The following is a 20316-nucleotide window of genomic DNA, read 5'->3' on the forward strand; positions in this document are numbered from 1 at the left end:
CTTCCTGTATTGATAAATGTGATGTCACAGGTGGGGCAGCAGCCATGCAGAGAGCAGCGCGGGGGAAACATAAAAAACGACGATGGATTCGGTGAGATTTTTGCAATCCCCCTCTGTCTCTCCTCCTTTTACCCCCACATGCCTCCCTCTCTCCCTCTTTTTGTATAATGTGGACAATTGCCTTCTTTCCTTTGTAGGGCACGAGAGGAAAAGGGGATTTCATGCAGGCTAACTAAGCCTGTAATCCTCTGTTTCATGCCGGTCTCTTGGTCTCTCTCTCTCTCTCTGTTATATATACATATATGTATATATAACAGAGAGAGAGGGAGAAAGAGAGAGTCTCTCGATCTCTATTTCTGCTTTAATGGAATTTTTGCCTTTTCAGTGATGGTGCAATCATGGAAGAAGTATTCAGAAGTATTCAGCATTCCTTTAGTAAAAGTAGCATCAGATGTATCAGATGTTTTGTATGTAAAACCTGCATCTGCAATATAACTATAGCTGTGAGACAAATGTAGTGAAGTAAACAATAATTCCCTCTGAAGTGTATTGAAGAAGAAGTATGGAAATACTGAAGTAAAGTAGCTTGAAATTGTTCTAAACCAGCAAAACGCGTTATGACCACTGACCGCTGTAAACACTACAAAGGTGAATGATGTCCTTATGAAGTTAATTTGATGAACGTGTTTGCAAACGAATGCTTATTTAAACATCCAGTAGGTGCAGAGCAGCATTAGCATCCATTTGATGTAGTTCTGTCCACCAGGTGAACTTAAAGTCCTGTTTTTTTAACTCTCTTTTAGCTCTATTTTTGGTCTCCGCCAACTCCTGAGGGAAATATCTGGCCTTTAGCTGCTAAATGCTCCGCTGTGGTCACCAGCTAGTCGCTAACTTTGTCTGTCTGCCCTTCGGTGTTGAGCAGGGTTTTTTTTTTTTAGACCTTTCTTTGCAGAAATCAGCTGCCTGCTGCTGCTGAAAGCATTCAGACTGAACCAAAACAGTAAAGTTGCCGACCATACAACCAAAACAATGATCTGGATGAAAAATGCCATAAAGCTCCGTAGAGCTGCTGTCAACTGAGGGTTATTCAAGCAACCCCTTGCACATACAAGCAGTCATGCGATCTTTTGTTAATCCAAAAATATTGATTATAGCAGCTTTAAGAACAGTGGCCTTGATCAAATGCGGTAAGTTACTTTACACCATTGGGGAGATGGAGTTGCTGTAAGGAGATGTGAGAGAGTCCGTTGCTGCAATGCTCCCTCAGTGTCGCCTTTTCTCTCATGTCTTTCTCACCTGTTCTCAATGACGGCAAAAGCCTCAGACAGTCATTCTGTCCTGAATGTGTGTGAGAAGGCGAGAGAGAGAAGGAGCGAAGGAGCTGTCAGCCACTCTGGCTAACCACCTAATAGGTTGCCATACTGAACTGACATTTGAAGGCTACGGGAGCATTAGTCCTGAAATGAAAAAGAGAGATGAGAGAGAGAGAGGGAGAGAGAGACCGGGGGAGAGAGATCGGATATGCAGCGAGCGTGCTGTGGAGTCGGCAGCCCTTATCAATGCATCTGTCTATCCATCCGCACCACACGGCCTCATCTCCTCTATGATCTCCACCCACCCCAGTCCTCCGCCTCCTCGCACCATCCCTCAGCCTCTCTCTCTCTCTCTCTCTCTCTCTCTCTCTCTCGCCCAGAGAGAAGAGAGGGGAAGGACAGAGATGAAAGGAGGAAGAAGAAATACAGTCGGGGGCGAGCCAGGGAGGGCTGAGTGAGCGCATAAGACAGGAGAGGAGGGTGAGAGGAACAGAGCAAAGGGATAAGAGCCAAGTACAGAGAGAGAGAGGGAGAATCTCAGATGTTTAATTTACGGCCTCTCCTGCTGCAGACAGATGTATGAGATTGGAGAAAGACAGACAACTAGACAGAGATAAACAGACAGCAAGATGGACAAGGAGACAGCCAGATACATGGACAGACAGACAGCCACACAGACAGGCAGATAGACGGAAAATAGGCAGGGCGACTAACATCCCTTTCTCTTTGCCAGCAGCTATTGAGCCTCTTTTTACTAAGTGGAGCGACACCAAAGACTCGAACATCTTACAGTCCTTTTACCCTCAATTTATCCTTTGTCATTTGTCAATGCTTTTTTTTTTCAAGCCCCTTTTCACAGTTCCCATTTCAATATATTGTAAACCACGAAAGGTAATTTATTTTAAATTGCTGCACTGCCGTGAACTGAAGTGAAACTGCATTGCTGTGTTGGTTTGGTCCGGTTAGAAGTGCTGCACGGTTTCTGGAGCTGGATGAAAATCGACCGCAGTCATCAGATATAGTAGCATATAAACTGCTGAAATCACTCAGCTGACACTGGAGGGGAAACGGTGTGATGCTCAACGCTACTAGCTTTGTTGGTTCTCACGACAACATATTCAACAACATGCTAGCTTATCAGCTACAATACAGTGATTCATCTCTATAGTTTGATCATAGCGTGCATGGATTAGATGACTGATGTAAAAAACAAGCAAAGGCCACATTGGGTAATAATCGTAGCAATTGGTAGCAATGCTATGTTATGAATTGTCGTGGAAACCAAAGTTAGAGCACCATGACCATCACACTGAGAAATAATAGTCTGAGTTCTTGTATATGTTCTAGTTGCTTTGCTCTGGTCCAAATCTGTGGATGAGCTGGTAAACTTGTTGCGTTTTCTCCTTGGTTTGTCTTCCTTTCACGCAGAAAAAGATTCAGATGAACCAAAAGGCATCAGTAAAAGAAATTAAGGGACTTTCAATGGTTAGCTGTTTCTTCGGTGGGAGTGAGAAAGTAAATAAAAGAAGTGGGTCCCACCACAGAACAACCACTCCAGAATCTGAGACTGGACAAAGACCTGAATACGAGGTGAGGTCGACTAGATGATATAAGATTTCTCTGCTGGTGTTACGAAAAGGCCTGAAAGTGAATTTCCTGATAGTACAACATGTATCTCATATGGGCTATAAAAAAACCACCTCGTGGAAACTTGATGAATATGCAGGTATCATCCTATACTGAGCCATATGTCTTTAAATTCAAAATTCAGGAATGAAGTTTCAACATAGGGGATCTCTCTTGAAATAAGCAGCATGAGAGAGAGCAAGAGAGCAGCACCATGTTGCTATAAGCAGGCGCCACAATGACTGCAGCATGAAGAAAACGTTTAAAATAAATCATACAGGAATGAAACAGCAATAATTGAACCATCGACCAATTTCCAACACATGCAAAATTGATGTATTAGTGCACATTTAAAAGACCGTTTACGCATGAGGAAAACTCAAGCAACATGCAAAGAAGTATCACATGATTGACGCAGAAACATAAACAACAAGCCCTTAGCCAAAATCAGTTTTGCTTGCAAGTGTGTGTGTGTGTGTGTGTTTGTGTGGTATACCAACTGCCACTTAAGCTGTAATTAATTGTCAATGATTGTCTTAGGAAGTGCATGCAGACCTTCATATAAACTCTAATTTCCCCTTTCCCACCTGCCCTGGGCTATAATAACTGATCTCTCTCACACACACACACACTTATCTGCAGATCTGTGTGTGTGACTAGCATTGAGCGGCCAGACAGACAGCATGGCTTGCAGACTCACAGGAGATTTTGATAATTAACTTTGTAATAAAGTAGAGAAGACAGAGTGCATGTATGTTTGTGTGCATGTGTCACCAAAGTGTGTGCTTGCCCCTGCGTCTGGTTTCATGTGAGTCCCTGCATGTGTTTGTGTAAGACGGGCTGCAAAAGTTAGTAGTAGAGTACATCTCCGTGTGTGTTTGTGTGCACAGGCATCCAAATCTGTGCGTGAGAGCGTGTGAGTGTGTGTGGGGAGGTGATAAGCACCTGAGCCCTGAGGCAGCCTTCAGATTTCCCCTCACGTCCTCGGTGAAATCAGCCCAATCACTGCACTGTCATCTGCCTGCCACCAGAGAGAGGCCTGCGCCGCATACTGACAAGCTCATTTGCCTAGCATTGTGCACACACGCTCACACACACACACACACACACATATATATACATACACATACATGCATGCCCACACTCACATACACGCACAAGGCCTTCCACTTTCTCCCAAATTGAGTTCAAACAAAACCACTATGGGAGACATTTGTTTTTTTTTTTGCAGGGGAGAGAAAATGTTTCCTTCTTGATTCACACCCAAATTGAAGTGTCATTGTTTATGAGAGGGATGGGGCCCGGCTGCCAGCTGAACGCTTTAACCCCAACCGCATCATCAAATAAGTTATTATTGTTCAGATAAATGCTCCGGCTTGCATGAGTTGCATTAATAATTTATCTGTTGAGGAGGCAGAGAGAAAGCATTGCATTGATTTTAAACAACTGCCTTAATTCCATTTTTATTAAAGGTCTTAATACTTAAAGTACTTTCCTTTTTCTGTCAGCTTCGTGCTTTGAGCGATGAAGTTTGACCAGTTTTTGGTTATGTCAGTTGACAGATTGGTGTGTTTGTTTCTTTTTTCCTGGAGTGGGCAGGGCTCAGACATTTCAGTGCACCAATTACAGTTCTGCAAAATGTGAATCAAAACGAGATGACAGTTTCAAGATTGTTGCCAAATTGGATAAAACCCCACCCACACAGTCCTAAAGAAGCAGTTAAGCTGAGTTTATGAGTGTTAAATTCATAATAAATGATAATTAAAGATGTGCGTTTCTGAATATTAACTAAATCCGCGCTAAGATTCAAAGTGTTCAGGGGCTTCGAAGTAATTCGAGCAAAATAAAACACAAATGTAATAAACACATTCACATATTGCAGTAAAGACAGACTCTACCTCTGTATGCAGACACACACACACACACACACACACACACAGATTGGTGTGACATCCTCGTGACCTAAAAACGTCCCCAAAGCAACATACAGGGACAGACAGTGGCACAGAGGGAGAGGAGCACATTAACCACACACAACACTGTTTGCTAAGAGTGAAGCAGGATGTGTGTGTGCGTCTGTGTGTGTGTGTGCGAGTGTGATTTTGTTTGTGTCGAGGAGCTCACTGGTGTGCATGTGCGAGAAAGAGAAAACACGGAGAATGTATTAATTCTGCATGTGTTTGTGTTCTCTGTGTGTCTCTGTGCATGCATGGTGGCAGAAGCCACGCAGAGTGCTGTTCTCCTGTCAGTGCGATTAGAGGGCTGCACAAACATGGTGCGAGGGGAGGGAGAGAGAGAGAGAGAGAGAGAGAGAGAGAGATGGAGCAGAGGTGGAGGGGAAGGGTGGGAGGGCTCTGAGGGAAGTGAGGGAGGTGAGGGAGGGAGGGAGTCTTCAAAGAGGACGAGGCCAGGCAGTGGACACATACAGTATTCCCCCTCTCTCTATATTCTCTCTCTCTTACAACACACATACACACACACATGCATGCACGCTCGCACACTTACACGCATACACACCCAAGGGTACAGTGAGGTCATTTTAGCCCTGGCCAAATCTCATGCCACTGTCAAAGTTTCAGTTTCACATGAGCACAACACACACACACACACACACACACACACACACACACACACACACACACACACACACTTCACCTTGCCTCTCCTTCCTAACCCCAAAGGAGGCCGTCTGTGTGTGCGTGCGTGCGTGTGTGTGAGCGTCCTGTGTGCGTGTCTCTGTGTTTGATGAGAAGTTTCCATGACAACAACAGCACCGGCAACCCCCATGGACTCATTTACATATTCAAGTGCAACAGCGTAGTTGAATTACAGCCGGAAATTGAATGGCTCAATCAATAGAGTGCTTTGGAAGGGTGAGGGGGTGGGGAGAGGTGAGTGATGGACAGATAGATGGATGGAAGGAAGGGCGGAAGGAGGGGAAGGAGGAGGAGAAGGGGTGAGAGTAGAGGGGTGTGTTAGCTGACAGGAAGGGGGGAGGCGGATGATGCAATGGCCCATCATTTTGTGTATGTCTGTGTGAGTGCCCCCTTTTTTTTTTGGATGACCCATTTTTGTTGTCCTCCAGTGGCTAAAAGGGGCCTAAAATGGATTGTGTGTGCGTACTTGTGTGTGCGTGCGCGCGTGTGTGTGTGTGTGTGTGTGTGTGTGTGTGTGTGTGTGTGGGGCGGAGGCAAAGACAGCCGTCATTTTGCTGCTGAAGCTGTCAGAATCGATGCCCCTCCAACACTTCCATCGCCAGACTGCACACACATACATGTCCACTGCAGACACACACATACACACACATTCATATCAAGCATACATAGATGACAGACACACAAAAATGCATTCAAAAGAGATGGAGAGTGATATGGAGGGAAATAGACAGACCAGGAGACAGAAACACGTTAACCTTTTCTCTTTTCCAAGAAAGCATTTTAGACCATTCTGTTGGACCCATTTGAACTCCAGTTTCATCTGTTCTCATCTCTCGGGTGATATGACGATATATATACTGTGAGAGCGTAGACGTTTGCTAAGCTGTTTAACAGTAGCTAATATTTCTGGTTGTTGGCAACGTTGACCAAGGGGTCACAAGATAAAGCTGAGGGGTCACCGGGAGTCAGGATTTCTTTATTTGCAAAGAACATTTTGAAACCTGCCTTGTTTGCATCCATGTTTACTGGCTGGCTGTCTTCTTCTTCACTGTCTTTGTTGGTGAATTGCTGAGTTTTGATCAATCAGCAGAATACAGTATATGTGTCCTTTGTGCACGAGAGCAACTGCTCTATAGCGCTACTAGAGGTCAGACACCCCACTGTGCACCTTTTAAGAGATTTTTTTTAGATGCTCTTCTCACTTTTGCTTTTTTCACGTGAATAACTTCAAGATTTACGGCACTAAAATGGTCTAAATAAAACACAAATGTACAGCAGTGGTTCACAGTTTGGGAGTCTGGACCTTCCTTGGGGTTGCAAGATAAATCTGAGGGGTTCCAAGTGAAAAAAATCTGAGACGAACATGTCACTCTTTGGTTGAATTGGCCGCCAGTGACCATGACAACCTGTGAAGATGGGCCAGTGGTACAGTCCATTTTGCATAGTGTCACATGAACAAATACAGTATAATCCAGTCAGATTTTCACAGAGCTCTCATTGAACTTTATAAACACAATCATTCACAGATAATGCACAGAGGCCTTGGCTTCAGCACTGAATGTGTTCCCACTTTAGTGATAGAAGAATCAAAGCACCCATGATTCTGCACAGATCTCAAGTCATTTGAAAAACAAGATGAAAACAGTAACCACCATCTGCATCACATCTGCTCCGGCTCAGCTCTCTCCTGCTGACCGCACAGATACAGTGGGGACACGATACCCGTGGCCCAATTTCTCAAAGGCAAAACCTACTCCTTCTCCTCCGAGGCCAAAGACTGTCTTTGCATGTGATGGGGAGAATGGATCAATCCCGCTTTTATTATGATGAGTGAGTTAGGGTAGGTGTGTAGAGAAGTAAATGGCACTATATTATGCAGCGCAATAACTTTTCATAACGGGAGGCAGCTGCAAGAGGCTAGCAGCACAACAAGATGTTTACATAAACAGAAAGGGGAGGATGCTGACTGTGTAGATTTGGTGGTGGGTGTGTGGGTGTGTGCACGTTGCTATAGCACAATGTGTTTGTGCTATGTGAAAATTAGATGTGTGTTTACTGTTTTTTTTTAAATAGGTCTGAGTGTTTTTTCTGCAAACACTGCGTGTTCATATACATTCCTCTGTGTGTGGATGTTTACAGATGTGTCTGCATACAGCCGTTTGATTTTGGTGCAGTGGCGTAACGGTATGCCGGACTGAGGACGAGACTATTATCAGCAGTAGCTGTGACAATGGAGCCCCAGTGGTCACAGGGACAGAGGAGTACGAGGGGAGGAGGAGAGAGGAGGAGTAAGAGCGAGATGGGGGAGGGGGTAAAGTCTGCTGGAGGAATCAGTGATGGGGAAAATGGATGGAGGGGAGGGGGTGGGGGGCACTAATGGCCCGAAGACACAGCTGGCTGCAGACACCCAAGGACAGAGAGACCGAAAGAGTGAGAGACAGAGAGAGAGAGAGACAGACAGAGACAGAGAGAGAGAGAGAGAGAGAGAGAGAGAGAGACGGTGGGGGTACAAAGATGATAAAAATAGAGGGGAAGAGAAAGAGCAAGAGCGGCGTCTCGTCATCATCACAGACGAGGAGAGGAGGGAGGGTAGGTTATTTTCTTGTCATGCCTTTTGCATCTGTTCGCCCACCATGGCGAACATATATACACACTGCAAACACACAGACACACACACACACAAACAAACACACAGCGCTGCTGCCATGCATGCCAATGAATTATCCATGGAACAATGGCGGCTCTTCACATTAATGAACATAAACGAGGGGACAAAGATAGAGGACTGAGGCTAAAACAGCATGAAATCCTCCTCAGTTGATTGCCTCCAGTTGCAAACATTCATGACAATCATTACCATTTGATTAGAGGATCATCATTTATCCATCAGCGATTTCCTTGAAGATGTACATGAAAGGTCATCAGATGACATCATTTCCACCTCGAAATACTTGGATGTTGCTGAGTATTCGGCGAGTAAACACACTAATCAGTGAGAGTGCCCGTATCTCAGTATTTCCTACCTATAACCCGCAGATCCTCTGCACATTAGCAGCTCAGCTGTTAACCTTGACGATGACATTATGCACGCTGAATATATTAACAGGGAAAAGGTGTGTGTGTGTGCGTGCGAGCATGTGGCTGCTTGAATGAGACAGAAATATGCAATCATGCGTCATCCCGAAAGTGAGATAGGGGGGCGGAGAAGGGAAGAGTGATAAAAAAGAACAGGCCCAATAATGAAGTGTAATAGGGGTGAGGGTAGCTTGCTGAAAAGGGAGAAGATTGGTGTTAGACTAGCAGATGTGAGCCGAAGATGGAAAAAAGGCGGAAGGGGAAAAGGGAGGAGAAAGAGGAGGGGGGGGGGGGAGGTGTGGTGTAGGATGTGGCGTGGAGAGAATGATGGAAAGACTGAAACAGAGAGCTGAGACACACTGCGAGGGAGATGTCTGTGTACACAAGCAAGAGGAGGAAGAGAGGAAGAGCATAAAAGGTGAAAGAAAGGGGAGCTGGGGAGAGAAAGATGGGTAGCGGAAGAAGCAAAGAGAAACAGTGAAAGATGGAGGCACTGAGGGACAAGAGAAAGAGAGAGAGATGGGGTAACTCAAAGGAGGAAGGGAGGAGGCTGCAAAGGAGAATGCTATTTTGAACGATGGAGCTGTTAAGGGAAAGAAGTGGAGGTACGGAGAGGGATGGAGGGAAAAGTGAAGGGAGAGTGTGCGAGGAGATGTCAGGAGAGGCGGAGGGACATGTGGGCGGATGAGAAGGTATCCGATTTCTCTCCCTTCAGAGAGGGAACTGCCTTCAGAAAGTGGCAGCAATATAAGAGAGAATAGATAGAATAAATAAAAGAGAAGAATTACTGCGGCTGCAGAAGAACTTCCCCCTGTTCAAAGATAAGAAAGACCAAAACCAACAATGTTTTATGGCGTTACTTAAAGATATTTTTGCTGCATTCATGCCATGTCAGAAGATTGGTGAGGAGGGGAAAACCTCCCGTTATGGAAGACTTTTCGTCCATTATTCCAACATGCTAGCCTGGTAGTTGCTCAATTTAAATAGGCTAAATTAGCTGATTTTCTGGTATTACACATTTGCAATGGTTGAAAGCTTATTTTAATTTGGTTCGTGGTCTATTTGTTTAAATATTGGATTTTATTTATATATAACTGCCAACAGTTTGTTGACACCTCTGTCTTTCTTGTCCCCAAGTGGGAAATATCGTCGCCATCAGAAATTCCCAATATCTCCGACTTGAAATCACAGCGAGGAGGCTGAGGCGAGTGTGTTTTCCAGCTCGTCTGCTCGTACTTGCGGTCTAAACGATGTGACATGAATGTGGCATTTGGATCCTCTCCTCACCCTGTCTTTGGCACTCAGCATCCAGCCCATTTGTTCCTGATGATCTTTATAAAGGGCTCACAATATTAACGTCTCATTTCCTAAAACAGCTGTTTTTAGCAAATGTTACTCAAATGGAAAGAAAAAAGTGTATTTGTTGGAGATTACTTTCAGCTGTGCCCTTGTTCATCATAGTGAAGGAACCCAGTGCAGCAGGGGTTTTTAACAGTTTTTGGACAATAATGGAGCTCTGTGGTACAGAGGAATAAGCTACGCACACAGACGATGCTTGTCAATAGAAATCCATTGTTGTTTTGTTTTTTCACATTAAGTAAAATATAGAATATTGGCGGCCTCGTCCTTTAAACATACATCTGATGCACTTATTCATCTGTGCTCCAGTTTGTGAGCAAGCTCACCGTGTGCTTTTATTATGTGTGTGTGTGTGTGTGTGTGTGTGTGTGTGTGTGTGTTGGTGGGTGTCAAACCACATGAATAAATATGGCCACGGAGATAGCCCAGGGTTTGTTGACTGCTCTGATGTTTAAATTTGTGCTGTGGCTTCTCCCAGCAAAGCTTGTGACTCACTCTCTGATGCAAGCTAACACGCTAAAAGCAACACTGGGTCAACCTATTCTAATTTCACGCTGGGGGTAAAACTGCTTAGGTAGCTGTGAATTGTTGCCAGCCTTAGCTAATTCCACCGCCCAGATGACTGGGCTAGTTGTTTTCTCAGTAAGATCGATGTGTACGAGAGGCGCTTCATGCTAATAACATTGACACGGATTTTGATATTAGCCAGCTAGGCTAATGCATTCTAATGCATTCTCTGCTGCCTGTCTGTTATCCAGCCTGGATAAGTGTGTAGCATCCTGTCTGACTCACCGAGATCTCATTACAGATCTCTCTGGCCGTACGAACCCCTGTCTCTGCCCCCCCCCATCCATCCATCCTTCACGCCATCCCTTGCTTGTCTCATCCATCTCTCTCTTCGCTCCTTGCCCCTCTTCTATCCTGGCCTTTTTAGTATGCATTGCTATGTAGCCTATGGCTGCAGGTGAGAGTCGATGCTTATGCATGAGTCCCTGTATGTGTGTGTGTGTTTGTCAGCATGGGTTAGTGAGCTTGCATGTGCTGGCAAAAGAGTGTGTATGCATGTAAATCCAGGCTTGTGTGAGTATGTTCCTCCACCGGAGGAGACACGGTTGAATGAATTGGAACTTGATCTTGATTTTGCTTGCATGCACAGGCATGCAGTCACAAACATGAGAGTAAATGCGAACTCACACACACACACACACGCAGAGAACACACACTTGTACACACTGAGTGCTATATTATGACTTTACAGATGGCTTCTCCGCAGCCCAGCTGTGCTTTTCGCAATTTTCCTGTGTGTTTGTGTGTGTGTGTGTGCGTGTGTCTTTGTGGGTGTGTATATATGCATGCATGTGTGTGATTGATTACTATTCTTACTCTCTCCCAGGTGCTTCTACTATTCAGCAGCCTTCACTCTCTTTCCCCCTTTCATTCTCTCTTTCCTCCCCTTCTTCGCGTAAAGCCTCAACACACATGGTTTTATCCCCACAAAAGAGATGATAGGTGTAATAAAGGGATATTAAAGTAAAGAATAGCCTGGCAGCGCCATTATCCGCATTCATTATGTTTTGCTCACTGTGGCGGAAATACATCCTAACAAGTGAGATAATTGATGATATCAAATTATAATTTAATTTCAAATTTTGGCTCACGCTTATCCCTCATCTCAGCCTCAGGTGACTTTGTGTTTTGCGTGTGAATATGTGAGCATGTGTGTGTGTGTGCGTGTGTGTGTGTGTGTGTGGGTGTGTGTGTACTCACATCCTGGCTACCATGGCTACGGCTTGGTCAGTTGATAGACATCTGAGTGAAAGGTCATTAGCATCTCCCTCATGTTTTCTCTGCATGAGAACATTAGCAATTAGCCGGATCCCGACCGTCTGTGTGACTGAACAGCGCACCTTGGGATGCGGCTATCTAGATCACAAGCAACATGAAGTCCGACTCTGACGTCTGTGCGATGATTGTTTGTATTCTTTTCACTTGGTGTTTTGTTCTTCGTCTGGAAGAGTTCGGCTGATTTAGCACAGCTCGCCATGTGAGTTGTGTACTGTTGGGCCCAGTTTCTGAGGGCTTTTTTTAGTTTTGTGCCAAACCCTGACTGTTAGTTGTTAGCGTTTGACGTGCGTTTGACGTCTGAGGTGTGTGTGTGTCTGTGTGTGTGTGTGTGTGTGTGTGGGTGCATATGTGTGTGTGTGTATCCAAGGTGATGGGCCAGCTCTGACAATAACACTCTGATAAAAAAAAAAATCTCCTCTGCCCCCGCACTACACCCACCTCCGCAATGCCGCAACCTCTTTCTCAGAGAGACACAGAGAGAGAAGAGAGGAGAAAAGCAAACAGAGTGAGAGAGAGAGATAAGAGAAGGAAAGCAAACAGAGAGAGAACAGGGGATGAAAAGTGGAGAGATACTGAGCGGCAAACAAAAATAGCGATGGAGGAAGAGAGAAAACAAACTGAAGGAGCGTCAAACAGACAGAGCCGCTCCATTATCGCACTGAACGCTGCTTTTGACTTTGCCTGCCATCTACATACCAGTGCACATTGTTAAACCCCCCCCCTCCAGCCGCCAGCCCTCCTATCACCACAGCAACGCCCCATTGTCTGCGCCCGTCAGCGTGCCCACCATACCCAGATTTGGCATCGGGCCTGTGCCCACTTTCAGATCGCACAAGCGGAGCGGCGTTCATTCACTTCACTGCCTGCCCGGCCGGCTGTGTGGCACCGGTTGCTATGGAAGCTAATTCACAGGCAGAGAACTTACTTTGTGTCCGTAGCACGGAGGCAGTCGAGCAAAACATACACACACGCGCGGGCACGCACGCTTACATGAAAGCGACACATGCAACCTAGCAACAGCAGCGCGTATGGGGTATGGTTATTGTACTTAGTGGGGAGTCGAGAGGGGATGCAGCGATTTTCCACGTCCTTTAGCTCCTCCTGAAGAATCACTCACATTTACAGGCAAGGATTTAGCAATACTGTGTTTTAAGTGGTTAAATGAGACGACAGGTCAAAGTTCAAAGAAAGATAATTATGTATTTATGTTGGGAGTGATGTCTCTAAAGCCCACTGACCTTTAACCTGCCTGGCAGCTGGATCCATTTTTAGGTGTTTTGACCTTTCGTCCACACACAAATGCAGTTTTAGGTCACTGAAACAGAGCTTTTGGAAACCTCCTTCCAGGTGAAGATATTCAGAAACTGTTTGCAGTGTTGACGTGTAGACATTGGAAACTGTTTTTGGCGTGCGCCATTATTCTCCTTCACCATAGTAGGATTGGACCTCTAGTTGCAGGTGGCCTACTGGTAGTCACTTGTTTCAGCCTACTGATTGGCCAACATGGCTTTAGGGTTAGGGTTATATCGCCACCTGTTGGTTTGACATGCTCCTGACAGTGCTTCAATTGTGTTTTTGCATATGGACAGAGACGAACGAAGGGGGAAAAACCCAGTTTTGAAAAACACCCTTGCACATGTGGACCAGGCCTTATCCGTTTATGCAGATAAATGTAAGGCTGTGTGTACGCATGGGAGTCTTCGCTCATGGCTGCTGTTATATGATCAGTAATGAAATTCTGTCAGGCAGCAAGGCAGCCAGCTATGCCTTTAGTGCTTCCCCAGAGAGCCTCTTCTATTCTAACCCACATCTGCCGACAAAACACAGCATAGATGGCACCCGCCCACCCACACAAAGTCACATGTGCACTAATACACTCACCAGCTTAACATGCATACGTTCACACCCTTCACTCTGATTCCCAGGTACTCACACTGGCCTGTGTTTAATGCAGTGCAGCTCAGGTGGGGTCATGGGATATATCATTAGCAGTGTGCCATCATTACAGCAATAATATAAGCAGCACAATTGTAAAAATGGAATGTGTTTGTCTGCACGTGGATGCTTATTCAGGCTATGACTAGGATTAGGTAAGCATGTGAAGGGTGTGTGTTGCATATTATATCATGGCAGAGGACATGTTCTGTAACATTTCTCCCTCTTGGTTGCTCTATCTGTCTCTCTCTGTCTCTGATCTCGCTTTTTTCTCAACGTTTCTCTCAGGATTATGTAACTCCGGCAGCTGTTTGAAGGCACATGAGGGGGGTAGAAAACTTTTCAAAGCGCTGTTGTTGCTGCGTGATCAGAACACAGGAGAGAGGCTGGTGACAGTTTCTGGTTCCAGTACGATTCCTGACTATCGCCTGGTCCCATCACACGCTTCCTGCGTGCTGTAATAGTTGTTATTTTTCACCTCACCTCGTTGCTTCTCTCCCTCACACAAACACACACAAACAACGTGCGTCTTTGACTTGCGCTGTTCCTCCATTTTGTTCAAATTTTCCATGTTGCGTTCTGTTTTTCACTTGATTTTATTCTGTTCCCCCGATCTGTTTTCCTCTCCCGCTACAGCTCCCTGATCCCTGCTTTGGCATCGATCTTTATTTGTTCCTCTCACCTCATCTTCTTCTTGTTTCCTCCATCTGCCTCTCTGCCCTTCTTCCTCTCTCCTTCCAGCATGATTTTCATATCACTTCCCCCCTTTGCATAATTTGTTTCTTCTCTCTCTCTTTCATTCTCTGTCTGTCTGGCAGACAGCTAAACAGCAGCGGGACAGGCTTTACTTAGCAAGGCGCTCATTTAGCTGAATGCACTCACACACACACACACATACACATACTGTATACACACTCAAGTCTGCTAAAGTGCACCCTAACTAAAATTACGGCCTTGCTTGCCGGTTATAGTGCTGAACAGCTGTGCAGGCGTATAAAACTTTGCCCCACAATTGCACACTCACCCAAAAAACTTGAATAATAATAAGCATATATAATTCTCCATATGCTTTCAAAAGAGAAAGCGCGAATGAAGTCACTTTATTCAAGAACAAAATCGCTGCCCTCCTTGCTGATGCTGAGTGAAAGCCCTGATTATGCATTTCTTCAGCGTCACTGGTGCACGTATGCACTGCATTGAAAGTCTGCGTGTGCGGTTCACAAACACATAACTGTACGTTTTTGGTCTGAATATTTAGTGGTTGCCCGACAGGTGTTTTCTGCTAGTTCTGCCTTTGGCTGCAGTCACATTTGAAGTGTCTGCGAGACTTCATACAGACACACACGCTTATTAGTATGGATACGTGCAAATGTGTTCATTACTGATCTTTTACAAGCATGATATACTCGGCTCTAATGAGGCGCATTCGATCAAGCGCTCATGAGCGATGAAAGATGCCCCCTACCGCCCTTGTTCCCCTCTTTTCTGTCCATCAGGACGACCGTTGCAAAGCGGTGTTGTGTTGCGGAAATGCTGGGACGGGAGGCATGGACAGAAGGAAGCGGAGAGAAAAGAAGAGCGAGGGAGGAAGGAGAGGACAGATGATGAGGGGAGGAAGAGGATGAGAGACATGAAGGACAGTTGATGAACTGCACAGAGCTGGACAGCAGCCAGATCCTTTTAATGAGCAAAGTGCTGCACCCAACACCTCACTCCTAATTACACACACACACACACACACACACACACTCTCTCTCTCTCTCACACACACACACACACACACACACACACACACACACACACACACACACACACACACACACACAATCTCTCTCTCTCTCTCTCTCTCACACACACACACACACACACACACACACACACTCTTGCAGGAACCTTATTTTTGCCTTTCCCACTCTGCAGCATCCCACCATCCAGCACTAAGTACTCCCTCCAGATCAAACAAGCAGCACACAGTAACCAGCATACAGATGAGCCTTCCCCTCTTCCTCTCCACACCCCGCCTTGCTTTCTCTCTCCCCCTCTCATCACAATCTCTGTCTTCTTCTTCCTGCAGTAACCTCTTGCTCTCCCTCGCCACCATCCCCCTGCTCTGATGTCCCTCACTCTCATGGAAGGAAATACATCAGCCCTCACTAGACAAACACACTGCACTGACACTGTCCTGGATAGTCCAATAAAAACATATTACCTGCAAACTGCATTAGACCCAATGGCAGACACACACTCATGCAGACATGCATCAGCACGCGCACATGCACACAGATGTGCAGTGAAGCTACGGTGTGTAATCAGATCTAGGTTAGCAGCTGAGGTATACTGTTCACTGGAACAGCGTGTACCCACCCGCTCACACTGTGAGCGTGTGTGTGTGTGTGTGTGCGCCAGGTTGTATAACGCACATGAAGACAGAGCCTTCAGTATTTACACTTGTGTGTGTGTAGGTGTGTGTTTGTAGTCTGTTGTCTGTGTTTGTATTAGGGTTTGGGAGTGACATCAAGTCGCGGGCCATGTGTTTACTCCTTTTGCAAGCATGTGTGTGTTCCTGTGTGTGTGTGTGTGTGCAGGTATCAGAAATGACAGCAAGGCAGGAGCTTACAACCTCCAGACAAAATAAAAAAGAGTGATATGCAATCAGGAAGTGTGAAATTGCTCATAAACACGTGGGTCACAGTGGGAGATTATCCAAATTATACCTCAACTACTTGCATTTATATGTTGGGGCAATATGTTCTCTGAATGGATCCGTTGTGCTGGCCATAATTCGGGGCAAGTACCTTAAACTTCCAGCTTCTATTTAGAACAGCGATAAGGCCTGTACATAAAAAGTCATGCTGTGATCTGATAATAATGCACATTTTCTGCCCATTTAGACTTCAATTTAACTAAATGTCAAAGCACACACAAACAGAAGCACAAGCAAGCCTTGATTCTCACCTGTGTTATTGACCTGCAGGGTCTCTGTTCCTCAGAAGCCACAGGTTTTTCAGTGGCAATTACTTGAGATTTCCTCAGCAAAATGCCCCAGTGAAGCGCAATGGTAAGGGCCCTAAAACGGCTCCTGCATTTTTGGCCCTGTGCCTCGTCACAGGTTAATCCCACCCTGTGAACAACACGTGCATGTGTTCACGCTAAACTGCTGCTGAATCGCAGAGTTAATGGTTGACCTCCACGAAGCGCATAAAGATGGAATCAGTTAATACAGTTAACAAAAACCATGACGGACTTGCTGCTATTTATAAAGTCAAACAGGGACTGTCATTCAACATGAACACGAACAGCATGCTATAAGTCAGAGGTGGATTGTCCACATTCATTAGCAGCTGACTGTGTTTATGTGTGTGTGTGTGTGCTTTTAATGACGGTGCTGTGGTCCGGTTGCTCCCTACCAACCCTGCTTGTGTTCATGGCACTTCTCCTTAATGAGGGACAAACATTCTTTCTCTCTCTCTCTGTCTCTCTGTCTCTCTTTCTCTCCGCCTAATAACCCCCCACAGTAAATAACCATGAGCCTCCGGGGCAATTAGGTGGGCACTTCAGGGCTTATAGTGTGCTGCTCATAAACACACACGCGCACGCAAACAGAAAGTACGGCGAGCTAGTTAGAAACGGAGCGAGAGTGATTGAGGGATCGGATATAGACAAAGGGACAGATCAATGCAGGGACATTGATATCCCTTAAAAGAGGGACAAACGCAGAGAAAAAGGCGACCGCTTGATGTTAAAAGTCTCAAACAATGTTCTGGCCTCGTCCTCCTTATCTGCTTTTAATTTGTTCTGTTGTTTCTCAGTCTCTTATTTCGCCTGTTTTTTCAGCTTTTTCTCCTCCTCTCCTTGACCTCATATATTTGTTTTGGTCTGAGACCGAGAGACAGAAAGAGGAAGGCAGAGGAAGAGAAAGCGAGAGAGGCACAGAGGGGAGCTTTCACCTTTCATTTCACCACGGCAATGAGTTGCCAATTTCAGTATGCCCTTTGCTGACCATCATCTACACACACGCATGCACGCACGCACACACACACACACACACGCACAGACTGAAACCTGTTCTCCACACGCCTCCCAATCTCCATGATAATCAGCTTCCTTTCATTGTGTTGCATCATGCAGGAAACCCACTGTTAGTCTGAATGTGTGTGTGTCAAGGAGAAAATGTCAGAGGAAAAGGAGAGCAGACTTTAAGTGTGTCTGTGTGTGTGTGTATGTGTGTGTGTGCGCACGCGTGCACCAAGCCCTTGTCTCTGTAGCAGCAATTGCGTATTCGAGGTACGTTGCCTTGCCATGCCATGCTGTGCCAAGCCAGTGGGCTGGCTCTTGTCTTATCTCTGTCTTTTGACGCCAGAAATATCGCTTTTGCACACACGTAAGCAGAGATACACAAACACACACACACACACACAACAAGAACCATAGACATCAGCTGAAAACACCAGATATATAGGTGTATGTAGGTGTCCACAGGTCACACGCACGCACGCACACACACACGCACACGCACTGTTTGCAGTGCAGATGTTTACGTGTTGATGGCGGCCATGTCGCTGCATTGCTATAGGGGATCAGCCTCTCATCTTCCATTCATATATTCTTCCTTTCCTTCACCACTTATCACTCTCCCTCTCCCGCTCTATCATTCTCTCATTCTTACCCTTTTGCGGGCATTGTCACTATCTTTCCAAGCACACACACACACACACACACACACACACACACACACACACACACGCACGTGCACACACCACCATTCTCTATCTCACCTCTGTTTTCTCTCTCTGACACCTCTCTACACCCTCTTTGCGTTATCTCCGTCGTTACTCCCTCCTCCTTGTTGCTCTCTCTCTCTCTCTCTCTCTCTCTCTCTCTCTCTCTCACACACACACAGACACACACACACACACACACACACAGACACACAAACAAACCAGCACACACACACACACACACACACACACACACACACACACATAAACACATATTGCCATGTCTGTCTCCACCTCCCTCTTGCTTTTTTTTACTCCCTCTCTCTGTCACACCTCTCTCTCACTCAGCACACCTCTCTCTCTCTCTCTCTCTCTCTCTCTCTCTCATCCTCTCGTCCTTGCTGTCCTCGGGGTGAGCGAGGCTGTTGGGAGCATCAGTTTCAGTCAGCAGTGACACTGCAGTCTCAGTGCATCTTTTAATGGCACACTGTAGTAAAGCTGCCTCTGAAGTGACGCACAAACACTCTCTCTCTCTCTCTCTCTCTCTCTCTCTCACACACACACACACACACACACACACACCAAGAACCCCTGGTCAGTACAGAACAGGCAAAGCCATACTAAAACAAAATACAGCAATATAGAAGATGTTCAGTATCCTGATACTTATCACACATTTTTGATGATGCACCACCTTCTACTCCTCTTACAGCGTACAAAATACAGTAATACATATGGAATAATGCATCCATATACCACAAGTGAACACTTATCAGAAGAACCAGAATCTATCTTCATCACTAGTTTCACAAGATTAGGGTTTGTGTGTGCGTGCGTATGTATTTCAGATTCCTCCTTATGCAATAGGCAGAGTAAACAGCGTGCTATGACACATCATTGCTCTGACATAGCGTCCCGTTATAGCACTACGTAACACATCCTAAGGCTCAGGATTCTGAACGCAGCAAGGGAGGAAAAAACAAACAAACCACAGATGAACAGAGAGGCTGCAGCTCATGTTTCCCCGCATGCTCCTCCAATGTGTTTTTGCAGGCAGATACAGTATTTGTGCTCATTTTGTGCGCCTGTTGTTTGGACAGATGCTGGTCGGAAAACAGGGTTGAGGCAGGTGTCTGGTGTTGGGAATGTGTGTGTTTGTGTTTGTGTTTGTGTGTGGAGGAGGCGAATGCTCTTCCCCTACGAAAAGCACCTAGCGAATGAAAATAGAACGCAGTCCCATGAGGGACACTGCTGTCCTCTATTCGGCACACACACACACACACACACACACACACACACACACACACACACACACACACACACCCTCTGCCGTTCCCCCTTACTTTCACTTCCATCTGCACAGCTGTCCATCTCCTATCGTGCTACGGAGGAGAGACAAATGTCAGGGAGAAGCATGGTACCTGTGTCAGGGGTCAGCCGTTCTCTCCTCCTTCTGTTGTCCCTCCAGTCCCCCTCTTGATCAGCTATTCTGAGCCGAGGCGAGCTGAGCTGAGCCGAGGCGAGCCGAGCGTACAGCGGCGAGGCTCAATCCTTTTACCCTGCGATGCTGAAAATGGCACCAGTATTCCCTGATAGCGGCAGCCTGCCTGTCTGCCTGCCTGCCTCTCCCTCCCTCTTCCCCCCTCTCTCTCTCTCTCTCTCTCTCTCTCTCTCTCTCTCTCTCTCTCCTGCTCTCTAGCTCACCTCCCTCCTCTGCTTGTCTGCTGCCATGTTGAGTGCACGCAGGGCGAGGGGCGGGCTGAAGGGGGGGGGGGGGGTGTGATGGTG

At 46.0% G+C, this 20316-nt stretch overlaps 1 protein-coding gene across 4 annotated transcripts in view; it reads right to left on the bottom strand.

The window, feature by feature from the left end:
- Positions 1-20188, bottom strand: part of rai1 (retinoic acid induced 1) — a 54141-nt gene extending 33953 nt beyond the window's left edge. For all 4 annotated transcript variants that reach the window (XM_076752433.1, XM_076752430.1, XM_076752432.1 and 1 more), the window contains exon 1: positions 19950-20188. The gene's annotated coding sequence lies outside the window, so the exon portion shown is untranslated. The remainder of the gene's footprint in view (positions 1-19949) is intronic.
- Between the last annotated feature and the right edge of the window lie 128 nt (positions 20189-20316).

This window comes from Chaetodon auriga, chromosome 16 (assembly GCF_051107435.1).
Source record: "Chaetodon auriga isolate fChaAug3 chromosome 16, fChaAug3.hap1, whole genome shotgun sequence".
NCBI classification, from domain to species: domain Eukaryota; kingdom Metazoa; phylum Chordata; class Actinopteri; order Chaetodontiformes; family Chaetodontidae; genus Chaetodon; species Chaetodon auriga.